At 40.6% G+C, this 24,888-nt stretch overlaps 1 non-coding gene across 1 annotated transcript; it reads left to right on the top strand.

Annotated features, from left to right (window-relative positions):
* Positions 1 to 18,968: 18,968 nt before the first annotated feature.
* On the top strand, positions 18,969 to 19,075 carry LOC141625497 (small nucleolar RNA R71). The gene has a single exon (XR_012535276.1). It is a non-coding gene; the product is annotated as a small nucleolar RNA R71 (small nucleolar RNA).
* The last annotated feature ends 5,813 nt before the right edge of the window (positions 19,076 to 24,888 follow it).

Here is a 24,888-nt window from a genome sequence, read left to right as displayed (position 1 = left end):
TAATTTGTTTCCTTCATCTCCGTTTTTGTAGTTATTTATTCGCAATGGATTCATCTAATACTCTTACATCGGTCACCATTAATTCATGGCTCCAATCATTCAATGAAAAATGCTCCTTGTATGACAATGATACGACTAGAGAATTACGCTTTGGCTTTGGTCAGGATGGAAATCTTTGCTACCTTACCACTTCCACACCTCCCACTCCCATATTCATGCCCACCTCTTTGGTAAGAGAATCTTGTGAAGAAAATCTCACTAATTCCAAGGCATCCTTGTTTGTAGAAGCAAGGAGAAATATTATATTGAGTGGGAGTTCTAGCAAGAATGTCCTTGTAAATGAAAGGAGTAATGGTATTATTAAAGGAACGGCAAAGAAGGGTAAGAAACCCAAACCCGATAATGAATTGGAAATGGATAGTGAGACAACCACAACCAAAACCAAGAAGGGTGCCCAATCCTACGATGAATATCATTATTGTAATGTCATGGGCCATTGGAAGCGAAATGGCCCCAAGTATTTGGGAGATATCAAAGCTGGACTTGTCACTCCAGTCAGGGTTAAGTAGTGTGGAAGCACTTAGCAAGGGTAACGTGGATCTCCAATTCGCAAATGGAACTAGAGTAGCCGCCATTTCAAAGGGAACCTATGTGATTGCCTTAGCTAAGTGATTTTAAGTTGCATCTACATAATTGTTATTATGTACCCACTTTGTCTAAAAAACATTATTTCCATTTCTATGTTAGACATGGAAGGATTTTCTTTTACCATAAAAAACAATCGTTGTATTTTGTTTAAAATAACTTGGCCATCAGCAAACTCACCTCTCTTAATGGTATTCATGTTTTATAGACTTCCAACTCAAGCAAAGATATTTACATCATACGATCCAAAAGACTCAAACAAGTGATCCAAATGATTTATGCACTTGGTATTGTCGATTAGGTCTAATAAATGAGAAACACATTAAAAAGCTAGTGTCGACTGGAATTATCGAGCCATTTGATTTCTAATCATATGGAGTATGCGAATCTTGTCCCCTTGAAAAATCGTGTTTATACATGAAGTTAAGTGGGAGCCAGAATTATTTTTGTTTCCCATGCCTTATATGTTGATAACATATTACTCATTGAGAATAATGTACCAATGCTCTTCTATGTGAAAGAGAGATTGGAAGACTAGGAAAAGGTGTAATGTATTCTAGATTTCCGAATCTATGTGTTAAAATTGAAGGAATATTGGCATAGAGTTGAGAGCCTTATGATGATAAGTTCTTTCATATCTGTTTTACATCAACAAGGTTGAGTAGGTTATTCATATTGATGAAAGTGGAATTATTATGATAGAGTCATAGTCATTCACTAAACCTAATAAGTTGTTGATCACATGAAATCGATTGCTAATGTTTCCGCCATTAGAACGATCATGTATGCCATTATATGCACATGCCGTGATGAATCATATGCTTGGAGCATAATAAGTCAATAACAAATTAATTCAAATGATGGTCTTTTGAAAGCCTTAAAGAACATCCTTTAAAGTTATTGAGGAGAATTGAGAATTCGTTCTTTTGTTTGGATGATATACTAAGTTGTGTGTTGAAAGGTTACACAAACTCTAGTTTCCAAACCTGTAAGGATTTATCGAAATCCTAGGCTGGTTTTATTGAGTTAGGAGTAAGAGACTAGAGAAATGTTTTAGTTTCAACCATTGCAAGTTCTACAAACAGAACATAAGTAAATTGTGATAAGATGGTCAACAAAGGGAATAAGAGTAGATCCCTCTACCAAAGACTTTATCACAAGTTATATGATAACAGTGGGAGCATCTTTCAAGGTAAAGAGCCTAAGTCTAGTAAGAATACTAGAGATCTACTTAGATAAATTCATGTCGTTAGAAATGACATTGAATAGAAGGAAATAGCAATTTATAAAGTTGAGATGAATGGATACATGGTATATCCACTTGCCAAGCTTTTATTGCAATTTAATTAGTGTAAAATGTACACTATAGATTATAAGATATGAAGTAGTAATAAAGTATTAACTATTCATATATGATAATCGCATTTATCGTTTGAGTTTCTTTAAACTCATTCATTACTTTGTTATATCCAAATGGGTTGTTGAGACAATATTGAACCTCATTGAAGTGAACTGGATTAACATAGTATGCGCCCCTGGTTAATTATAGGAGGTGACGTCTCGAAGTGACTAGAGTGTGATGCGATTGATGGCAAGTTCAAGTGCCATAGGGTCATATGGGATGACTAGTCGATCACATAGACAGACTGTATGAGACACTCTTTCGGGCAGTGACAGCTTATAAAGTTCTGGAAATTCATAAAGCCTGGTCGTGGCAAGAGCTACTATAGTATTCTTATGAGTCGATTCTTTTGGCTAGAGACTATTCGCCCAAGTTGGCACAAATTTCTGAATGGCTTTGATTTATACTCTATGACTATCGTAACTGAAGTCAAATGAGTATATTTTGGGTCATGATGAACTGTGGCTATACAAAGGGAATAGTGCGATAGAAATTGTCCACTTGTAATACCCACAATGTTTAAGGACCCCTTTGACCGACCCTTTGACCATGAAAGACCTTAGGAGGGGATATGTGAGAGGTTAAGTGAAGATAAGTGTCTTACGAGAGTGGTTGCTCGAGCTAATATGGACTACTCGGTCGAGTAGTGTGAGTACTCGACCGAGTAGAGCTTACTCGGCCGAGTATGAGAGTACTCTACCGAGTATAGCTACTGTTGATGCGTTAATATAAAATGCAAGTTCGCAAGTCTCATTTCTTTTTCGACGGTTCCATTTCACTCCAACCCTAAATTGTCTCTCTCTCACCTATCACCCATCTCTCCCTACACTCACATATAGCCTAGACCCTAACCATAGAAGGGGACGGGTTTACTTATGAAGGATGCGTGAGAGGATGTGTGGACGCGGGCCCACGGGGGTCGCTCGGGTAGAAAACGAGCAAGCTTTGCATTTGTGGAATCGCCACCAATTTATTGTGGAAAACTGTAAACCGTTTGAATACCTCATGCCATGTCAAGACACAAAGTAGTGACATGAACACCAAGAACTCGTTTACCCTTAGCATTCTATGTTTAGAATGACTCTCGTGTATGCCAATGAACACGGATGTTCACAGAGATCTGGAGTAAGGGGTGAGGGTACGTATTAGGAAGCTCTTTTGATCGAACACCTAATCCCGCCCGCCTCGATAGCGGCCTCTACTAATGATTAGGGAAAATCATCTATACTTGATATGTTGAAGGTTATATGCATGCTATGCAACATCCATTAGATTATTCCTAGCATGTGAATTAACTAAGTCGGTAGACACGTAATTTAACATGCATTAATGTCGAGGTAGAAATTTAGGTTGATTTCATGTGAGAGCATACAAACAATATGATAAAGAAACAAATACAATAATTGAAAATTGCAATAATTACAACGGGTTAATTGATCTACGTTGAAAATACACTTAAAACGGATGGTTTTAGAAAAGAAAGGGAAAATAAATTAACGAACAGATTATTAGGTGATAATACGAGTAATAGTCGATTAATACGTAAGCTAATAACTAAGTCAAAGCAACAACGGAAGTTCAGAGGCAGAATTCAACCCGGAACAGGCGTAGCAGAGCTGCGTCCTTTAGAAAAGGCGCAGTGCCTGCTGCGTCCTTTCCTGAGGTGAATTCTGGCTGTAAAGCCGGAATTGCATATCGTTAATATTCATTGGTGAATTAATGCTCGATTAATAATATTTGACTCGGATAGAAGTGACTTAATGGATTATTTACATGTGAATTGGTCATAGAAACAATAAAAGACGAGATAAAACTAATTAAAACAAATTAACTGTAAGATTAAAAGGTTAATTACAAATTAACAAACTAGTCAAAACAAATTAATTAGATTTTTAATGCTAAACTATTGATGATAATAAACAAACAAAAATATACAAAAGATGAATTTCAGAGACTTGATACGGATGAATCGAATCTCCAAAACCCGGATTTGGTTTCAATGACGAAAACCCGTAAATATAAGTTATAAGGGATTTAAGTCGGGAATTTAAAGATGATAAATTATTAATGGTTTATATGTTAGAATTATCAAGCTAATGAAATAAGAACAAACAAAGACGAAGCAAAAAATAAACAGACGAATTAAACAAAAGACGAAGGAAGAAGAAGGAAAGTAGGAACTGCGGCAGCCTCAGGAAGAGGCGCAGCAGGTGCTGCGTCCCTTCTCGACATCTGTCTCCCGTTAATCCGTAAAAAGGGTTTGAATAAAGGTTTTGGAAATCGGTTTTAAACATATTTTAGACGTAAACCTTACAATAATGATTACAAAAATAATGTACAATAATAAAAGGTGGGATTTAGACCCTTAGACTTACATGTTTGACGAAACGAGATTAACTAAGTTAACGTTTAGTGATGCTCGACTCGAATGTACGACGAAAGTGCCCTCTAAGAGGAAATTAAACAAGATTGATTAAGTTGATTGATGTGGATTTGGTCAAATTGGTCGGTCATGCAAACGAGGCTGGTACTCAGAAGGATCCGAGCTTATGTGGTCGAAAGTTCAAGCATGTAGACGCCAAAAAGCAAGAGCGTGGTCTTAGAATGCAAAGGGAGAAGAGAAGGGCGGACACACGCGTGAGAAATATGAGGAACGAAGGTCCCTATTTATACTAATCACGGAATTAGAGTTTAGGAAAGGAGAGAAAGATCCGGAAACAACCGACTTAGGTTGAACACGGAAACTTGGACAAAAAGAAAGCCTGGAGAAAAGGCGCAGCAGGTGCTGCGTTCTTTGGAAGAGGCGCGACACTTACTGCGTCCTTTCCCCAGCGGTTTCCTCCTGCGCAAGAAAGCGCGTTTGACAGCCTGTCGTATTTTAGGCATAACTTTCTCTAGAAGACTCGAAATAAAGTGATTTTGGTGGCGTTGGAAATCTAAAGGAAAGATCTAGAACTTTCTGTGAAATAGGCCTGACCCAAAAAAGTCATTATCACCTCGTAAAATGGGCCTAAAGCTCGGGTTGTCATTTTAACTAAATGAAATACACATTTTGTAATGTAAACTTTAAGTTTAGCCCAAATAAGTGACATGGGACTCAAAATGAGATATAATCTCAACATTTTATGACATCCTAACCTTAGGTAGACAATCTCATTACTTTGACTCAGGATTTGACGGTTTTAGGAAATGAAGACGGTTTTTTGACCCGGACTCCAAATGTACTCTAATTACTGACAAAATGACCGTAATGACACCTAGATGACAACCATGAGGTAAACACAAGTGTATGAGCTATCACTTGACGATAAACTTACGAATTGTCATAAATCATTCCGTGTACCAAACATGCGGCCCAATCATCACCGGGTGGTTTGCGGGAGGTGCAGAAATGAGGTATCTACAGAGCCCCCTGAGGCTTGGACAAGGCGAAAGTCAAAGTATAGCCATCAGGTCAATCTAAGATTACAACCTGACGACTATGGCGACGTGAGGCGGCTCAAGGGGTATGAGCCAAGGACCTGTCGTCGGGAACATTTTAGAGTCTGTCGACTTCCGGGGAGGGTCGTTTAAAGTCTATTAGACTACGTGAGAAGGCTCGCCAGCCATAAGAAGAGACCATACCTGAGATTCCTTGAGACTCCTTACTCTGTCGGACTCCAAGGGGAAACGAAATGTAATATTGGAGGATTGATGGGGGCAGGACGTCGGCAAGAACTGCTGGGAGAAATCTGCTTGGGTCGGTCTTCAAACAAACTTCGGTAAAACTCGAGATTGATGTTGAACTCCACGTGTTGAGAGGGACAATTGGCTGTCTTGAACTCTCGCTGGGAAAAATCTGCTTAGGTCGGTCTTCAAACAAACTTCAGTAAAACTTGAGATTGAACTCCACGTGTTGAGAGGGACAATTGGCTGTCTTGAACTCTCGCTGGGAAAAATCTGCTTGGGTCAGCTTCAAACAAACTTCGGTAAAACTTGAGATTGATGTTGAACTCCACGTGTTGAGAGGGACAATTGGCTGTCCTGAACTCTCGCTAGGGGAACATAATTGAGGTGTGTCAAAGCACCTGTCAGAGAATATCCGCTCATTCTGGCAAGTGAGGTCTTGATAAAGTAATGCGACAGTTCACAGAACAAGGACTTGAGCGAAGCCCCCAGTTGGAGCGAGCACTGCTTCTGATACTTACCTGCATGGTTAGTGGCCACACAAGAACGCAATCTAATAGAAAAAATAACACATACGCATGAGGAAACACATAGGTTTTGCAAAAGTTGTCTCTTTATAAAAGTTATTTAAAACTTGCTCAAAGAAATTTGTCGTTTGTAATGCGTTATGCATATTCAATGGGCTCCAGTCACATGATTTGACACGACATCGACTCACTGGGACGCAAGACGATAGACTGACGCAACACTAACTTAGTTTTGACGCGACACATAAATGGATTTGACAGACTTTGCCTAAGTATGCGCAACCCCTAGTCAAGTGTGGGTGACAATGCGCATCAGTTCCAAAGGTAGAATAATTGAGAGAATGATGAAGGCATATAAAGGCAAGGCATGAGCCATGGATCAGCTGTCTACTTGGACATATTTTGACATCGTTTGCTATAAAAGAGACTCCTCTTTAGGCACAATAACTTCGAGAATCGATCTCAGACCTCATTATCGCCTGGACCGAGCACTAGCTAGACTCAAATTAGAGAGGAGAATAAAAAAAGGGTGGCATCTCGGAAAAGAAGCCCCTAGGATGAGAAGATGACTCTGGAATTGGGCGACAAAAAGGAGCCCCCATTAAACAGGTGTTGGAAGGTTGAAAATTGGGATGGTTGATAATTGAGGTTGAAAGATGGGATGGTTGTGTCCATGAGGACTGCCTACGTATTAACATGAAGTGAAATCAAACCAGATCGTAGTTCTGAGGTTTGGTTAATTTTATTTGGGTGTTGTGGTTGTATCCTTCTTGTGTAAGAAAGGACTGCCTACGTATTCACTTGAAGAGGTGAAATCAAACCATGCTCGTAGTTCAGGTGTGTGCCTAAGCTATGTTGTCAGGACCTTAAAGTGCAGGGGTCAGGAGAGTATATTCCTTTGGTGACTCGAAGAATCAATTTGAGATAACTCCCTCTGATCATAGACCAAAGAGGTATAACTAATTTTGTAAAAATTTCCTTGTCATGTGAGCACACTTAGTGGACCCTAAGGATGATATGGGTATGTCCCGTTCTAGGTAGCAAAGTACTCGAAGACTCCATGTCTGGGTCAAGGTGAAACTGGATTGGATATTTGGAATGTGGAGCTCGGTAATAAGAGGCTTTGATGAACAAATCTCTGGAGCTTGATTTTGTGGTGTTGAGGCTTGATGGGGCTATGGCTTGTAATGTGGCTTGGAAATAGAGTCTCATGGCTTGATGTAGCCTGAGCACATAAAGGTAAGTGAAAATTACGTGGGATCAAGTTTCCATGTCTTGGCCCTAAAGGATGGGTATACTTGACAAGCTTGAGAGGATTCTCAAAATTCCTAACTATCTCCTTATAATGGTCTCGAGAAGGACTTAGGGTGTGTGATGTATGAAAGGCTAAATGAGGGTGCTAGCAGACCATCGGCATTTTCTACTTCAGGTTCGGATATTGACTTGGCATTTGATATTTTAATTCTCTTCTGACACTTGATTTCAGCCTTGTTCTTGATTCAGACTCAGATCTTGGTCTGGAATATATCTCAACTTTTGCTCAAATTCTTGACTCAGGTTTTTTTGAAGATAACTTTGACTTTGGATATCGACATTGACTGATTGATTGAGCCCTATTCTTATTTTGAGTCTTTTGTCTTGGATATTGATCTTTGGTAATTTCTCCTGATTGAGCCTTTGGTCTTAGATCATGGCTCGTATCGTCTTAGATTTGCTTGTTACAATGGACTTGGGTTAAACTAGCACCTTTGGTGTGAAACGGTTTGGTCTTTAGTAACACGTGTTGTTTATTATGGGGAATGGGCTTGCCTTCCGTCATGGATTGTTAACAAGGGAGATGGTCTGGATTCGTCCTAGAATCTCTTGAGATAGGCTCGTCCTAAACTGGGGTATAGTGAGGTTTCTATTGCCAGACATAGAATAGGTAAAGAAAGAACGCGAAGTTTCAGGTCCTCTACAACTTGGAATCGAACATCGTCTAAGTGCACTCACATCGAAAGTCATGTGTTGTTGTTCATTTTAAAATGTCTCAAATCAATTCTTGTTGTCACAGGAAAAAGATAAAAGATATGAAGAATATGTGGATTGAAAATTGTACTTTTATTGAAATGAATAATAAATGTATTTAACATAGACTCGAGAAGACACGTGACTCGTGTGACAGCCCCCAGGTTGTCACTAGAAATGGAAATGGACAAGAAGAAAGACACTAGAACAAATATGAGATAGGAAGCCTAAGACTCGGACTCGGACTTTGACGCGATCTTAGATCCAGATTCGTAATCATCGGCCCATGCTTGAACATTTTCTCTTCCAGCAACTGGCTTCGGCATCTAACTTAGAGCATTCACCCATTTGAACACCTCGTCCTCGTCATTGGGAATACTAGAAGGATAAATGCCCAAGAGACCTTCTGTCTTTGAATAATAAGACATCCATGAGGGTCATTCTTTCCTCTTAAAGGATCGAGGGTCGATAAAGATATCTTGCCGCGATCGAACATATAGTGGATGGTATATTTGAGTTTGGAACATTCTTCAGTGTTGTGTCCATTACCCCTATGGAATAAGCAATATTGAGAACCGTCCTAGAAGCAACCTCTCCCCTCGTACTTAGGGTCTAGGGTTGGACCGATTGGTTGGATCAGTCCTTTAGCAAAGAGTCTTTTAAAGGCGACCGTATAAGGCATGCCTAAATTGGAGAATGATCTTGACTGCCGAGTTCCTCTTTCGGGTGATGGTTCTATAACCTTTACGTCGGTAATTTAGATTGTTTGATTGTTGGGTACTTGTGAGTCTCTTTTCCTTCTTTTCACCAAATGATTGGTGGATCGTTCATATTCTTGATCATCTGCGATGTTGAACTCCCTATAAGGTCGCTTAGGTTCTATACGCGAACAAGTTAGGAGCGAGACATAAATCCTACCATCCTCAATCCCATCTTGTATGACATGCTTGAGCGTATAGCAATCTTCGGTATCATGTCCCCTACCCCTATGGTATTGACAATACGAATTGCCATCCCAAAACTTAGACTTCTTCTCCGGATCTAGAGTAGGCCCTATTGGTTGAATAAGACCTAGAGAGGATAATTTGTTTAAGGCTAGGGCATAAGGTATGCCTAGACTCGTGAATGACCTGGGAGAGTTGTTAGATTTATTCGACGAAGGCTCCATGAGGCTGCCTTTATTGATTTTGACTCCTGGATGAGAAGAACTAGGAATAGATCGCTCACGTTTTGTTTTCTCCACGAGACCATGAGGTTGAGGGTTTGTCTAGACATTCTTCATCTTAAAAGGTCTGGTCTCAAGCTTCTTACCTATTTCAGCAAGCTGATTCCCCATGTTGGAAAGCCGAGAGCTTAGATTATCAATGGATCCCTCTATCTTGGAAAGCATGAGCATTCCACTTTGGACATCGTTCTCCTTCAGTGCTTTGATCTCTTCGTCATCACGAGGATCAAGGAGATGAGAAAAGTCTAGGAATAATTCTTCATTGTGTTTAGTGTTGTTAGACCCAAGAGGGTCGGTCCCATCAAATCGCTCAACAAATGGTGGCATTGGAAACTTGCCATCCTCGATCATATCTTGAATAATATGTTTTAGACAAAAGCATTCCTCCGTATCGTGTCCCCTACCCCGATGGTACTGACAACATGAATTGCCCTTCCACCTAGGCAGTATCTTTCCAGGGTCCGGGGTTGGACCAATTGGATGAAGCTTTCCCTGGGAAACTAGTCTTTTTAGAGCTACTTCATATGTGGTTCCGAGGTTAATGAATTCCCTAGGAGCTCATCCCGGCCTTCTGGGTGGAGTTTCCAAGAGGTTGACTCCCTTGTCTTCATTAACCTTCTTAGATGGGTGAGTCGTGCTGAAGCTATAGCTTGGCCTTGGGGTATGAGAAGATGGTAAAGGTTTCATCATGTCTATCTTGTTTTCCATATTTATAACACGAGTGCTCAAATCTTCGACGGTGGCCTGAAGCTTAATGACTGTAGTACTTAGTTCTTCGACGACGACAGATAAACGTTCTTGAACATTTTCATTGGAAATTGCAGAATTCCTACCGAGAAAAAAATAACGCGCATTACATCTTGACTCGACAAGGAATCACACATACTAAGGAAACAAACAAATGATACACGAAGAGACGAGATGACTAGACTCTTGACTTGTGAATCCAGGAAATGTCGTGAGTGACTTCTCGTGTTTGGACTCATGGTGTTTGACCTTGACCTTAGACTCGAGTGTTGACTTTGAGAGAGTGACATTTATGTGGTTGACTTGATTGACGGGATTGATGACACGTGTTGATTCTAGACTCGAGGTTTGCTTATAGGTGTTAATAAGACTGCTGTAATTTAGACTCAAATATGAGGCCCATTGAGACTCGTGTGTTGAGCCTCGGAACGTGTGACTCGAGGTGTCAGAAATGTTTAAATCCTAACTGAATTGGGGTAGCGGGTCCAAAATCACGGTGTGACGCCTTAGGACTTCACTTGGATTTTGAAAAGACCCAAAATGTAAAGGAAGACGGGTTTATGACTCGACAGAGTTCCGACTAGGACATAGTCGGTTTGAATTTTGACTCTAATTTAGCCCAATTGAATTTACATATTTACATTTACATGGTTTGAAAAATATATTGGTTTTTTTTTTCTTTTCTTTTTTGGACTTTTTTTTTACGTTTTTTTTTTGCTTTGGTTTAGAAATGGGTATTAGGCCCGAAGTTTGACTCGATATTTGGACAGAGTTTTGACTCATTTTGCGCTATTTTGAAAATGTTTACATTTTGAAAAGGATTTTATTTTACAAAATTTTGTCATGGCTTTGTTTACAAAATGGTGATCACGTATATGAACATATGGGCATTATAACGGCATGTTGGGTGCATTTAGAAGGGTTTTGGTTTAAAAAGGTGGGTTACCATACCAAGCAATAAACCGGGGGTCTGTGGAGAGGCTCGTGCCAAACAAGAGTAAGGCCGATTCCTAGTCCATTTCCTCGAGTAGTGAAAGCCCTTAATACAAACAGGAGTAAGCATCATGGCATGGTTGACGTCAATCGCTATCCATCCTTAGGCCCAGATAAGAGTTATGGAAACCGACAACTGTCTCATATAAACTATTACCTAACCTTGTTCAAGTTTCACCCTTGGCAACACGTAAGTGTATTAATCCCCAGCGGAGTCGCCAAACTGTGGACGCGAGCCCACGAGGGTCGCTCAGTGAAAACGAGCAAGCTTTGCATTTTTGGAGTCGCCACCAATTGATTGTGGAAAATTAGAAACCGTTCGAATACCTCATGCCATGTCAAGACACAAAGTAGTGACATGAACACCAAGAACTCGTTTACCCTTAGCATTCTATGTCTAGAATGACTCTCGTGGATGCCAATGAACACGGATGTTCACAGAGATCTGGAGTAAGGGGTGAGAGTACGTATTAAGAAGCTCTTTTGATCGAACACCTAATCCCGCCCGCCTCGATAGCGGCCTCTACTAATGATTAGGGAAAATCATCTATACTTGATATGTTGAAGGTTATATGCATGCTATGCAACATACATTAGATTAATCCTAGCATGTGAATTAACTAAGTCGGTAGACACGTAATTTAACATGCATTAATGTCGAGGTAGAAATTTAGGTTGATTGCATATGAGAGCATACAAACAATATGATAAAGAAACAAATACAATAATTGAAAATTGCAATAATTACAACGGGTTAATTGATCTACGTCGAAAATACACTTAAAACGGATGGTTTTAGAAAAGAAAGGGAAAATAAATTAACGAACAGATTATTAGGTGATAATACGAGTAATAATTGATTAATACGTAAGATAATAACTAAGTCAAAGCAACAACGGAAGTTCAGAGGCAGAATTCAACCCGGAACAGGCGCAGCAGAGCTACGTCCTTTGGAAGAGGCGCAGTGCCCACTGCGTCCTTTCCTGAGGTGAATTCTGGCTGTGAAGCCAGAATTGCATATCGTTAATATTCATTGGTGAATTAATGCTCGGTTAATAATATTTGACTTGGATAGAAGTGACTTAATGGATTATTTACATGTGAATTGGTCATAAAAACAATAAAAAGACGAGATAAAACTAATTGAAACAAATTAATTGTAAGATTAAAAGGTTAATTACAAATTAACAAACTAGTCAAAACAAATTAATTTAGATTATTAATGCTAAATTATTGATCATAATAAACAAACGAAAATATACAAAAGATGAATTTCAGAGACTTGATACGGATGAATCAAATCTCCAAAACCCGGATTTGATTTCAATGACGAAAACCCGCAAATATGAGTTATAAGGGATTTAAGTCGGGAATTTAAAGATGATAAATTATTAATGGTTTATATGTTAGAATTATCACGCAAATGAAATAAGAACAAACAAAGACGAAGCAAAAAAAAAAGACAAATTAAACAAAAGACAAAGGAAGAAGAAGGAAAGCAGGAACTGCGGCAGCCTCTGGAAGAGGCGCAGGAGGTGCTGCGTCCCTTCTCGATACCTGTCTCCCGTTAATCCGTAAAAAGGGTTTGAATAAAGGTTTTGGAAATCAGTTTTCAACATATTTTTGACGTAAACCTTACAATAATGATTACAAAAATTGATACCCGTCGTTGTGAGTACCAAAAATAAGATTTATAATTTCCTATTAAGACTAACCTAGGTTAGTGGTAACAGGGTCGAACCACAAGGAGGCAGACGTAATTTCTAGCTGTCTAATTCTAGTCTAAGGTAACGAGTGTAGGGGTTGAGTTGAATTGGTCTATAGCTAAGAGTAAATAAAGACAATAAACTAAAAGACGGATTAAACAGATTAAGAAGGGGTACTAGGATGGTCGGTTCATTATAGCTTCGGCGGCAGCATACTAAGTCGGTCTGAATCAAACACATGTGAGGCGGGAAAACAAGAGGTCCTCTCGGTCCACTCTTAACAGATAGCATCTTTCGATCTCGCTATAAGTCCCTAATATCACTAATACTGACTCTCGTCCTGAAAAGTGATTAACGGTCTAAACTATACCTATCTTTCGATCTCAGCACAGTTTAGTCATTTTAATTGGTGGTCTAACAACTGTCCCTATCTTTCGATCTAATGGGTCAGTTATAAATTAAGCATCTAACTGGTCGCATGCATTCGATTCATTAAATACAACATTAATATCAATTAAAACGAAAGGTAACCTCACGTGGTCATTCGATCGACCAGGTAGGGCAGTCGATCGACCCGACACGCGAATCGATCCAAAACAATACTACGCCGCCTACGCTATAATTCGCCTACATCCTAGCACAAATAATCTAGCTACTCATGGTACTGATAAAAACAACAATAACAATATGAACTAATGAATTCATGCTTGAAGTATTCAAATAACAAATAGCGATAAACGATAATTGGCTTTGGATACTAACTAGCAATTCTATACTAACAATGAAATAAGGATAAATCGAAATAAGGCAGAAGAATACCGAGATTGCAGAGGAACGATTGAGAATAAGAACGAAAATTCCAATGCTAATCAATATTCCAAACCCTAATTATAAAACTAAATATTACTGTGTAAAAACTTAGGTAAAATCGGGATCAAAAACTGAATACTTATTCTGATGTTCTAGGTTACGTTATATAGCCAACATACGTAACACTTATTATAAAAACCTAAACTCAATGGGCTTGCGCTTCCTCGGTCTTTTAATTCTCGTCTGGGATAGCAGATTGGTCGATCGACTGATGGTAGTGGTCAATCGACTGATGCTCAGTGTACAGTAGCTTCTGGAACCCGCATGTTGGTCGATCGACTGATGGTAGCGGTCGATCGACTGATGGTAGCGGTCGATCGACTGCCTGAGCTGCTACTTGACTTTTATAATCTCGTGGATTTATGTTTTGGGCCTTGAAATGCGCACCAAGCTCGTTCCTCGGGTGAATACTTCACGTCAATTGCAATGCAGGATAGTCGGGGACGGATTTAGCTCGATTTCCGCTGGATTCTTCACATTTCTGCAATAATGTACAAAAATACGGAAGTAGACGGAAATAGGGAGAAATGTAGCATAAACTACATGAATGAGCTCTGAAATGCGTGTAAAATGGGATGTAAAACATCATATAAAAGACACGCATCAAACTTCCCCAAACCGAACCCTTGCTTGTCCCCAAGCAAGAACTAGACTCGATCTAATGACCTAATGGAACGAGTTCAATCTCAGAGCGAAATGCAACATGTAAAGCCTAAACCAATTTAATGCACAACCAATAATCAATTAGCAAATGAATCATGCAAACGAGTTATGGAGTCGTTAAAACTACTGAACCGTCAACTGTAGAGACTTATCAAATTGGACTCTCACGGGTCGCTCATATCACTCAAATAAGCATAGGTGAATAATGTAAAGATAGAAAGAATTGGTTTGTAGTGACACTCAACTAACTACGACCTATAAGAACATGCCTGCAATATAATATGAAAGCAATCTCTACAACCGTACATACGCATTCCAACCAACAAGAGACCATGACACATGCCGAGGTATATATGTGGATATGTGAGGTATGGGTAAGAAGAGGCAAAACATTTATGGAAAAGTGGAGGTACAGGTGATCAAGCTAGTACCGAAACGGAACCATATGGCAACATCCAACTTCTTGCTCAAAAACAAATGAAACGGTGCTATAGCAAGCACAAATCTCACAATCTCCAGGTATAAAGGTAATCAACTAACTCCCCATAAGATAAGAATAAATCATGGGAGGAAAAATCGCCAAAAGATAAGGATTTTGAATTATGCGAATTTGATTTCTTTTCTTTCTCTCGAACCTCAGTCGATCGACCTATGATACCAGTCGATCGACCGCTTAAACAGTACAGAACCTATTTTTCATATTCTTTTTCGAATCATTTTTTTTTTCTTCTCTTCTTTCATTTCATTTTCCCAACTAAATCTCAATAAGAGCATTTACTACCAAAAACTAAGTAACAATCCCAAAAACTAAACTACTAGCTTGACCAAGGCAGGCTAAGTGTAGGATGTAGTAAATAGGACAAAAAGGATATTTTTGGCAGTGTGGAGCTTATGGGTGAAACGAGAAAAGGGAAACCTCTACCACATGTGTCAACTAACCACAGACCGAATGCATACAGGTATTAAGCAGATTAAGTTCATATTTATGCACATTGATATGACATGTCTTATAAGGAGTACTACTCACATTCCTAAATAAACTGGTCATAGATGTCACCAGTTATAGGCTCTAAATCTCAGAAATATGATGTAGATTGCCAATTTTCAAAGTCAAGTCTCAAGTCCAGCAAATAATTAACGAAAACTCGTAGGTATGCATTTATACGATTCTACTAATAACATGTTAATCAAGCAAGGCTTAGGCAAAACAGGTGCAAATGCAATATCATCCTTGAAATACTACCGGTCCGACTCGACCTATATGCTAAAATAAACGTGCATATTATTGAAATTTTTGAAATTTTTCAATTTTTTTGAATTTTTTCGTGTATATATGTGAAATGAAAAAGCAATGCAAAACAAAATGTAAATGTGAATGCAAGCAAATGATATGCGACGCAAAACCCTTCCCCAAACCAAATCACACAATGTCCCCATTATGCAAAATCATGTAATGAAATAAAAGAGAAACGGGAATTTGCGAGAAAATGAAGTAAATAAGACATGAAGTGAAAATCGGGAACTCACAAGACTTTAATCGCAGCAAAAAGGAAACCTCCCCAAACCAGCGTGAGCTAGGAGGTTTCAGTAGCCAGCAGTGCTACTAATAAGTACCTGAAAGACAAATAAAACCCACGCATAAAATCAAGAAGACAATTTTGAAGCGGTAAATATGTGCACAAATGAGAAAATTAGAAGAAATAAATAATTTGACGGAAAGTAAAGTGGAGTAGAAAACTCCCTTAAGTCCGCATATCGACCAAACACAGCAGGGGAGAGGTCGTGAACAGTCTGATGGCGTCCTTGGTCGATCGACTAAGAACGCAATCGATCGACCAATGTGTCGAGAACACGAGCTCCTGGAAAGTGCAACTCAGTCGATCGACCAATGTATCCAGTCGATCGACTGAAAATACTGCTGTACTCCTTATTTCTTCGTATTTGCTCAATTACTTGAGCTAACAAGGTTGAAAAACCTGCAAGTGCATAGTAATACGCGCCCAAAATTGCGCAAAAACCCAAAGCAAAGTCTCAAACGTATAAAATCCTAAGCAAGCAAAATAAAATGCGAAGTTTCGCGCACACAAAAGCAATAAAAATTGTCTAACAAAAGCAAATAAAAAGTTTGGAAAACATGTGATCAACTAGTAGTTGATCAAGAACGGCCACGGAATGGCCCACTTCGTCGGCTTCTGGCTACTAGAGGTAGCCTCAACGGTGCTTATCTTATCAGCTGCACCCTTCTTAGCCTCCACGTCCGTATGGCTTAACGGATCAACACTTTCATCATCTCCCAAGTCAATGACCTCTTCTTGCTCATCAAAGTCTAAGTCGGACTCCCTTGCCTTGACCGGCTCGTCATCAACTTCCTCATCAGTGGCATAGCTAAGGCAACCAAGACCTCCTCGTGAAACGATTGGCTTCTTCGCAGCTGGAGTGACTTGCAGTTCTTCCTTCCCCAAACCAGCTCCTGCAATGTCAGAGATAGACAAATCTTCCTCCAATTTGCTCCCAATCTGGGGCGGAGGGGTTACAACAGGAATAGAGATAGGTGAATCAGGAAGCACAAAGTACGATTTCTTGTCAGAAACCGTGTTACAAGTCACAGGCCACATGGGGTCCTTTTTCTTAGATGGCTGGGCAAAAACAATAGAATGCTTGCCCACTTTAAAAGTCAGGGTTCCTAGACCGACATCTATGACTGCACCAGCAGTGTGCAGAAATGGCCTACCCAAAATAATGGGAATATGGGCATCCTCAGGCATGTCAAGTACCACGAAGTCGACGGGGAAGAAAAACTTCCCTATTTGGACAGGGATGTCCTCCAAGACTCTATTAGGTGGACCGCAGATCGGTCACCATCATCTTGTCATATCATCATCTGCGAACCTAGTCAATTTGAGCTTCCTAGCTAGACTCAAAGGCATGACGCTTATACTAGCTCCTAAGTCACATAATGCCTTCTCAATAGAGAAGGTACCTATATTGCAAGGAACAGAAAAGCTACCCGGGTCCTCTAGCTTATGGGGTGCAGTGTGAGACAAATAAGAACAAGTTTCCTCAGTCAGTGCGACAATATGCACATTTTCAAGTGACTTTTTCTTAGACAGGAGTTGTTTCATGAATTTAGTGTAGGCAGGCACTTGATTAACCAACTCAAGGAAAGGAACTTGTACATTCAAACTACGAATAACCTTTTCAAATTTATTGAAAGATACCTGTTCCTTTGTCGGCACTAGTCGCTCTGGATATGGGGCTGAGAGAAGTACCTTAGCCCTTTCTTCTAAGTCTCGCACGCCGGCATCCGTGGACTTAGGCTGAAAGTCCACCTCCTTCTCCTTATTGGAGCTTGAACCCTCCTCAGATCGTCTCAAATGTGAGCCATTGACCGACATTGGGTCGAACTTTGGAATCGGGACGGACCCATCAGCACTCGGGTCTTTCCCCAACACTTTCGGAGTTGTCGAACCCCGGAACAAATGGTCTCTCAAATTATCGGGCATTGAAGGACGAAATTTCTCAATATCAGCAGGGGTCTCAGTCGATCGACTACCTTGCTCGGTCGATCGGCCGAGATGTACGATTCGAAGCTCCTGAACCCGCATATCGATCGATCGATCGGGTATATCGATCGATCGGCGATATACCTGGTAGACGCCTTTTTCTTTGAATTATTCGTTACAGCTTTGTTTTGACTCGGTTCCGCCTCATTCTTTTCAGGGGCATCCTCGACCATAGCAGGCCCCTCCAGGGTAGACCCACTCCTCAAAGTGATGGCATTCAGGGTCTCTTTCTGGTCAGTTTGAGTGGGTAAGTGTCCGGGAGCTCGAGTGGTGCTCTTACTAGCCAATTAAGCAATTTGGCTCTCTAGTAGCTTCATCCCGGCCTCTCTAGCTTGGGACTCCTTCAAGAAACAAGTTCTTAAACTCAAGAAAATCGAACCATGGGATTGTTGTTGCTTTCTGCGGCACATAAGGAGGTTTTTGGTATTTTTGTTGCTTATGATGAGGGGGCACATAAGCTTGCTGCTTCTTCTTTGTGGAGGTTGAGTTGGATTTAGGACATTCTGGCTACTCCACCTCAAGTTGGGGTGGACATTCGGCTCATAGTACGTGTTTGTCTGCCTATAGTGTTGAAAGGCCTGACAAGACTCGAAAGGACTGGGACAATTCTCGAGACATGTCCCTCGGCTCCACATCTTCTACGGACGAAAGGACCGTCTCAAACAAAGATTTACTTGGTACATCCCACCTTTAGAAGCTCCTCCCAATTCATATTTGTCAAACCTTGCAGTGAGGGCTTCTAGTGCAGCAACAGAGGAAGATTCAGCAGCTCTCCTCTGGTTTCCTCTCGAATTCCCATATTCGGCCTTATGAGTGGCCAGATCATCGATGATCTTCCACCCCTTGGTCTCTCCCATGTTCTCAGCAAATCGGCCATTGGCTGCAGCATCCAATATGGCCCTCTGATCGTCATACAGTCCATTATAGAACTGATTGCACAAGCTCCATTTTTCGAACCCATGGTGCGGTATGGTTCGCACCAGTTTCTTGAAACGGACCCATGCTTCATGGAAGTTCTCATCTGGCCCTTGTTTAAAGCTCGTGATCTGAGCTCTAATGGCATTCGTCTTCGAGGCAGAGAAGTACTTTTTATAGAATGCCAGGGCTAAGGAATTCCAGTCGGTGATCCCATGTGCGGCTCGGTCCAGATCTCTATACCACTCCCTTGCAGCATCACGAAGGGAGACAATGAACATGGTCTCCTTGATCTGATCTTGGGTCACACCGGCCGGCGAGGGTATAGAGCAGCAATAATCAATAAAAATCTCTATGTGCTTGGCTGCATCTTCATTTGCAGCTCCCCCGAACTGGTTTCTCTCAACCAGGTTAATATAGGAAGGCTTTGGCTCGAATTTTCTCGCCTCCCCAGGTATTTCGAATCCTTTGTAGAGATTCGCAGCCGTAGGCTCTGAGTGACTAGCAATGGTTGCTTCTTCAGCCATGACTGGGATTTCTGGAGAAGTAACTGTCTCAATTTGAAGAAGTAGAGGCAGGAGATGTAGGTGGATCTCCTTCGAACAGAGCGTTCTCGTAGTAGCTTGACAGAGTACTCAGCTCTTCCTCTGTCGGTAATACCCTTTGTGACCGTCTCAACTCGCGCAAGGATTTCTCGATCTCAGGGTTTAATGGTACTAGTTCACCACCCTGTGACCTGCGCATAAGAAGAAACTATAAAAAGAATATAAGAAAATTTTAAGGAACGGAAGTCCCTTAAACTAAAGAAAGACTAAATAAAAACAGCTAAAAATTAGAACAATTGCCTCCCCGGCAACGGCGCCAAAATTTGATACCCGTCGTTGTGAGTACCAAAAATAAGATTTATAATTTCCTATTAAGACTAACCTAGGCTAGTGGTAACAGGGTCGAACCACAAGGAGGCAGACGTAATTTCTAGCTGTCTAATTCTAGTCTAAGGTAACGAGTGTAGGGGTTGAGTTGAATTGGTCTATAGCTAAGAGTAAGTAAAGACAATAAACTAAAAGACGGATTAAACAGATAAAGAAGGGGTACTAGGATGGTCGGTTCATTATAGCTTCGGCGGCAGCATACTAAGTCGGTCTGAATCAAACACATATGAGGCGGGAAAACTAGAGGTCCTCTCGGTCCACTCTTAACAGATAACATCTTTTGATCTCGCTATAAGTCCCTAATATCACTAATACTGACTCTCGTCCTGAAAAGTGATTAACGGTCTAAACTATACCTATCTTTCGATCTCAGCACAGTTTAGTCATTTTAATTGGTGGTCTAACAACTGTCCCTATCTTTTGATCTAATGGGTCAGTTATAAATTAAGCATCTAACTGGTCGCATGCATTCGATTCATTAAATACAACATTAAAATCAATTAAAACGAAAGGTAACCTCACGTTGTCAGTCGATCGACCAGGTAGGGCAGTCGATCGACTGACACGCGAATTCAGTCCAAAACAATACTACGCCGCCTACGCTATAATTCGCCTACATCCTAGCACAAATAATCTAGCTACTCATGGTACTGATAAAAACAACAATAACAATATGAACTAATGAATTCATGCTTGAAGTATTCAAATAACAAATAGCGATAAACGATAATTGGCTTTGGATACTAACTAGCAATTCTATACTAACAATGAAATAAGGATAAATCGAAATAAGGCAGAAGAATGCCGAGATTGCAGAGGAACGATTGAGAATAAGAACGAAAATTCCAATTCTAATCAATATTCCAAACCCTAATTATAAAACTAAATATTACTGTGTAAAAACTTAGGTAAAATCGGGATCAAAAACTGAATACTTATTCTGATGTTCTAGGTTACGTTATATAGCCAACATACGTAACACTTATTATAAAAACCTAAACTCAATGGGCTTGCGCTTCCTCGGTCTTTTAATTCTCGTCTGGGATAGCAGATTGGTCGATCGACTGATGGTAGTGGTCGATCGATCGATGCTCGATGTCAGAGCTTCGAACCCGCATGTTGGTCGATCGATCGATGGTAGCAGCCGATCGATCGCTTTGCTATTACTACTTGACTTTTATAATATCGTGGATTTATCTTTTGGGCCTTGAAATGCGCACCAAGCTCGTTCCTCGGGTGAATACTTCACGTCAATTGCAATGCAGGATAGTCGGGGACGGATTTAGCTCGATTTCCGCTAGATTCTTCACATTTCTGCAATAATGTACAAAAATACGGAAGTAGACGGAAATAGGGAGAAATGTAGCATAAACTACATGAATGAGCTCTGAAATGCGTGTAAAATGGGATGTAAAACATCATATAAAAGACACGCATCAAAAATAAAGTACAATATTAAAAGATGTGATTTACACCCTCAGACTTACATGTTTGACGAAATGAGATTAACTAAAATAAAGTTTAGTGATGCTCGACTCGAATGTACGACGAAAGTGCCCTCAAAGAGTAAATTAAACAAGATTGATTAAGTTGATTGATGTGGAGTTGGTCAAATTGGTCGGTTATGCAAACGAGGCTGGTACTCAGAAGGATCCGAGCTTACGTGGTCGAAAGTTCAAGCACGTAGACGCCAAAAAGCAAGAGCGTGGTCTTAGAATGCAAAGGGAGAAGAGAAGGGCGGACACTCGGCGTGAGAATCAGGGTTTAGGAAAGGAGAGAAAGATCTGGAAACAACCGACTTAGGTTAAACACGGAAACATGGAAAAAGAGAAAGCCTGGAGAAAAGCAGCAGGTACTGCGTTCCTTGGAAGAGGCGCAGCACTTACTGCGTCCTTTCCCCAGCGGTTTCCTCCTGCGCAAGAAAGCGCGTTTGACAGCTTGTCGTACTTTAGGCATAATTTTCTCTACAAGACTCGGAATAAGGTGATTTCGGTGGCGTTAAAAAGCAAAAAGAAAGATCTAGAACTTTCTGTGAAATAGGCCTGACCCAAAAAAGTCGTTATCACCTCGTAAAACGGGCCTAAACTCGGGTTGTCATTTTAACTAAATGAAATACACATTTTGTAATGTAAACTTTAAGTTTAGCCCAAATAAGGGAGATAGGACTCAAAATGAGATATAATCTCAACATTTTATGACATCCTAACCTAGGTAGACAAGCTCATTGCTTTGACTCAGGATTTGGCGGTTTTAGGAAATGAAGACGGTTTTTTGACCCGGACTCCAAATGTACTCTAATTACTGTCAAAATGACCGTAATGACACCTAGATGACAACCATGAGGTAGACACAAGTGTATGAGCTATCACTTGACGATAAACTTATGAATTGTCATAAATCATTTCGTGTAGCAAACATGCGGCCCAATCATCACCGGGTGGTTTGCGGGAGGTGCAGAAATGAGGTATCTACAGGATGTCGTCTTTGTCACCGTCGGTCCGCATCACTAGGATACGTCTCAGAGTCTTGCTTAGCTGTTTGTGGATGCATTTTCATGGTTGACGATGAGTTGGTTTAGCAGGTAAAGTTGGTCTGTTTGCTGATGGGCTTGGAGGGGATTCGAGTCACCACGCTACCAGAATAGATGTCCTGACGCATGACCTCTATAGTAGTCATAGCTATAGCTTTGTATCACGTTATGTAGTTTTGGTCGTAAAGACTAAGAGTAATATAATATAAGTGTTCTTTCACTGTCTATTTGATCTACTACCTCGGGTAACCGAGATGGTAACACCTTCATACACTGGGATGGTCCTTGGTAAGACATCCTGGTGTGCGGGGGTGTTACAAAGTGGTATCAGAGCCAGGTTTTTGGAACCTGTAACAAATGAACCTAATGAACGTAGAGAGTCCAATAAAATGAACCTGGTGTATGTGTGTTGGGAGCCCCGGCTGATGCTATATTTTGGGTGAGTAGGCGCCCTCATTTCAAAATCATGGCCCCATCGTGCTTAAGCCAGCCACAGGGAAAGGGTAGATAATAGGAGTAGTTGCTTGAAGAGTGGTTGTCGTGTGTACTTGTTAGCCACAACTCGTATAATAATGTGAGTCTAATGCTTGTGAATGGTTGAATTTGTGATTTTGTGGAGTGCATGCTAGAGAATGAGATGATTTGTGTATGATGGTGAATGGCTATGGAATTGTGATTAAGTATGATAAAGCTTCGTGCATGACAAGTGTTGTGTGAGACTTCCGTTGTATGTGTGTAAGAATGCATCATGAGGTGTGAAGTTGCAGCGTTATTGATTTATCTCTGCAGGTTGTGTAGCTAATCTTAGTTGTGTGTGTCGATCGCGACCTAATTGTTTACTGTAATTCAGGTGAGGAACGTATGTGGTTTGTCAACTAGCTTAACAGTAGTTATATTGTGTGTAAGGCGTGTTGATGTGGTAGAATTAAGTTCTAACGGTGACGAGCTCGATTATACGAGACTCCGAACGTCATTACTTGTTTTGCAGGTTCAATAATTTCGAAATTTCGCTTCTGTTCTGTGAGACTTAACCGAGTATAGCTTATACTCGACCGAGTAGGCCACACTCGGCCGAGTATAGTAGCACTCGACCGAGTATCCAGTAAGTCAGTTTAGAGTCGCTATTGATCTCTGGATACTCGACCGAGCAATCTGGATACTCGACCGAGTAGTCGATGCTCGGCCGAGTAAGCGCAATACTCGACCGAGTACGGTTTTATCGTGACTCAGCCGGTTAACTCTGAAAACCCTATAATCTCATCTTCTTTCTTATTTTCGCCTCCCATTTCATTCCTTCACTTCGAAAAAACTTCAAAACCTTTTCTCTCTCAAAGGTCTTGGGTGATTTATTGGTCATTGCTTGTGGATTTTCCTCCTTGCTTGCTCAAAACCTCAATCAAGGTAAAGTTTTAACCAATTTCTTAAATTTGTTTTCAATTCGTGGTATGCACTTGCCCAATTTCGAATCCCTACCATGTGTAATCTGAAATTTGTGTCTTTCCTTTGATATTTGAGTTTTGTTGCTTACAAACATCGTCTACGCCGTCACAAACACGATTTCATGATTTAAAATCGCTTCTTGTGTGATTGTTCTAAGATACCCTTTCAAGGATTCTTGGTGACAAAAAAAAATGCCTCTCTTGGTTAGAATGCTTTATGTTTTGTGAGAAAATTTTGCCTTAACACTTCGTCTTAAAAGTATACAATTCGAAAACAGACCGCCCCATGGCAAATTTCTGTTGAAAATATCATTGTTAAAATCCATCTTTTTGCAGCATACCGAAAACAAGAGCCCCAGCCAATAAGTGGACTCGTGCCAATATCCAATTGGAGACGAGTCAATCGAGCCATGGACATGTTGTTTCTCCGGAGGAAGAAAATCCATCGGTAATCTTCTCCGACTTCAAGCAACGTAAGGCCTTCATAGCTTTGATGAGTCGTCCCTTCAGACCAACTCGGTTTGTGAACCCCGAGATTTTGGAGACTTTGGGGGTTAAGGAAGACATAGTCCATATCTTTGAGACCTTGGGAATGGAGGGGCTATACCACTTGTGAAAGAAATCCTACCCTCACCTGACTTTGGAATTCTTGAGCTCATTTATGTATGACATGAATGAGAAGACTGTTTCTTTCCGTCTTATGAATAAGGACCATGAGTTGACCCTTGTTGAGTTTGCTGGCCACCTGGGCCTAGAGGCTGAGGGGGAGGGATACCTTAGTGACGTAGCCAAGAATAGTGGCGCACCCCTTTACCTACCTTATCTGACTGGCCGACCAGCTCCTAGTGCTAGTGCCATGCTGATTAACGATGTTCAGCATCTATCCCTCCGCATGTTTCTTAGAATGATCACCTGCCTTTTGTATGCGAGAGATGATGTGAGTAAGCTGAATTCCCATGAAGTCATGTTGTTGATGTCTTACCTGAACCTGCATCGTAGGAAGCCCTTTTACTATAGTGCTCCGAGGGTAGTATGCTCTGGCCTTGATCACATGGCAC

This window comes from Silene latifolia, chromosome X, assembly GCF_048544455.1.
Source record: "Silene latifolia isolate original U9 population chromosome X, ASM4854445v1, whole genome shotgun sequence".
Taxonomy (NCBI): Eukaryota; Viridiplantae; Streptophyta; class Magnoliopsida; order Caryophyllales; family Caryophyllaceae; genus Silene; species Silene latifolia.
This window is presented reverse-complemented; position numbering and strand designations above follow the sequence as displayed.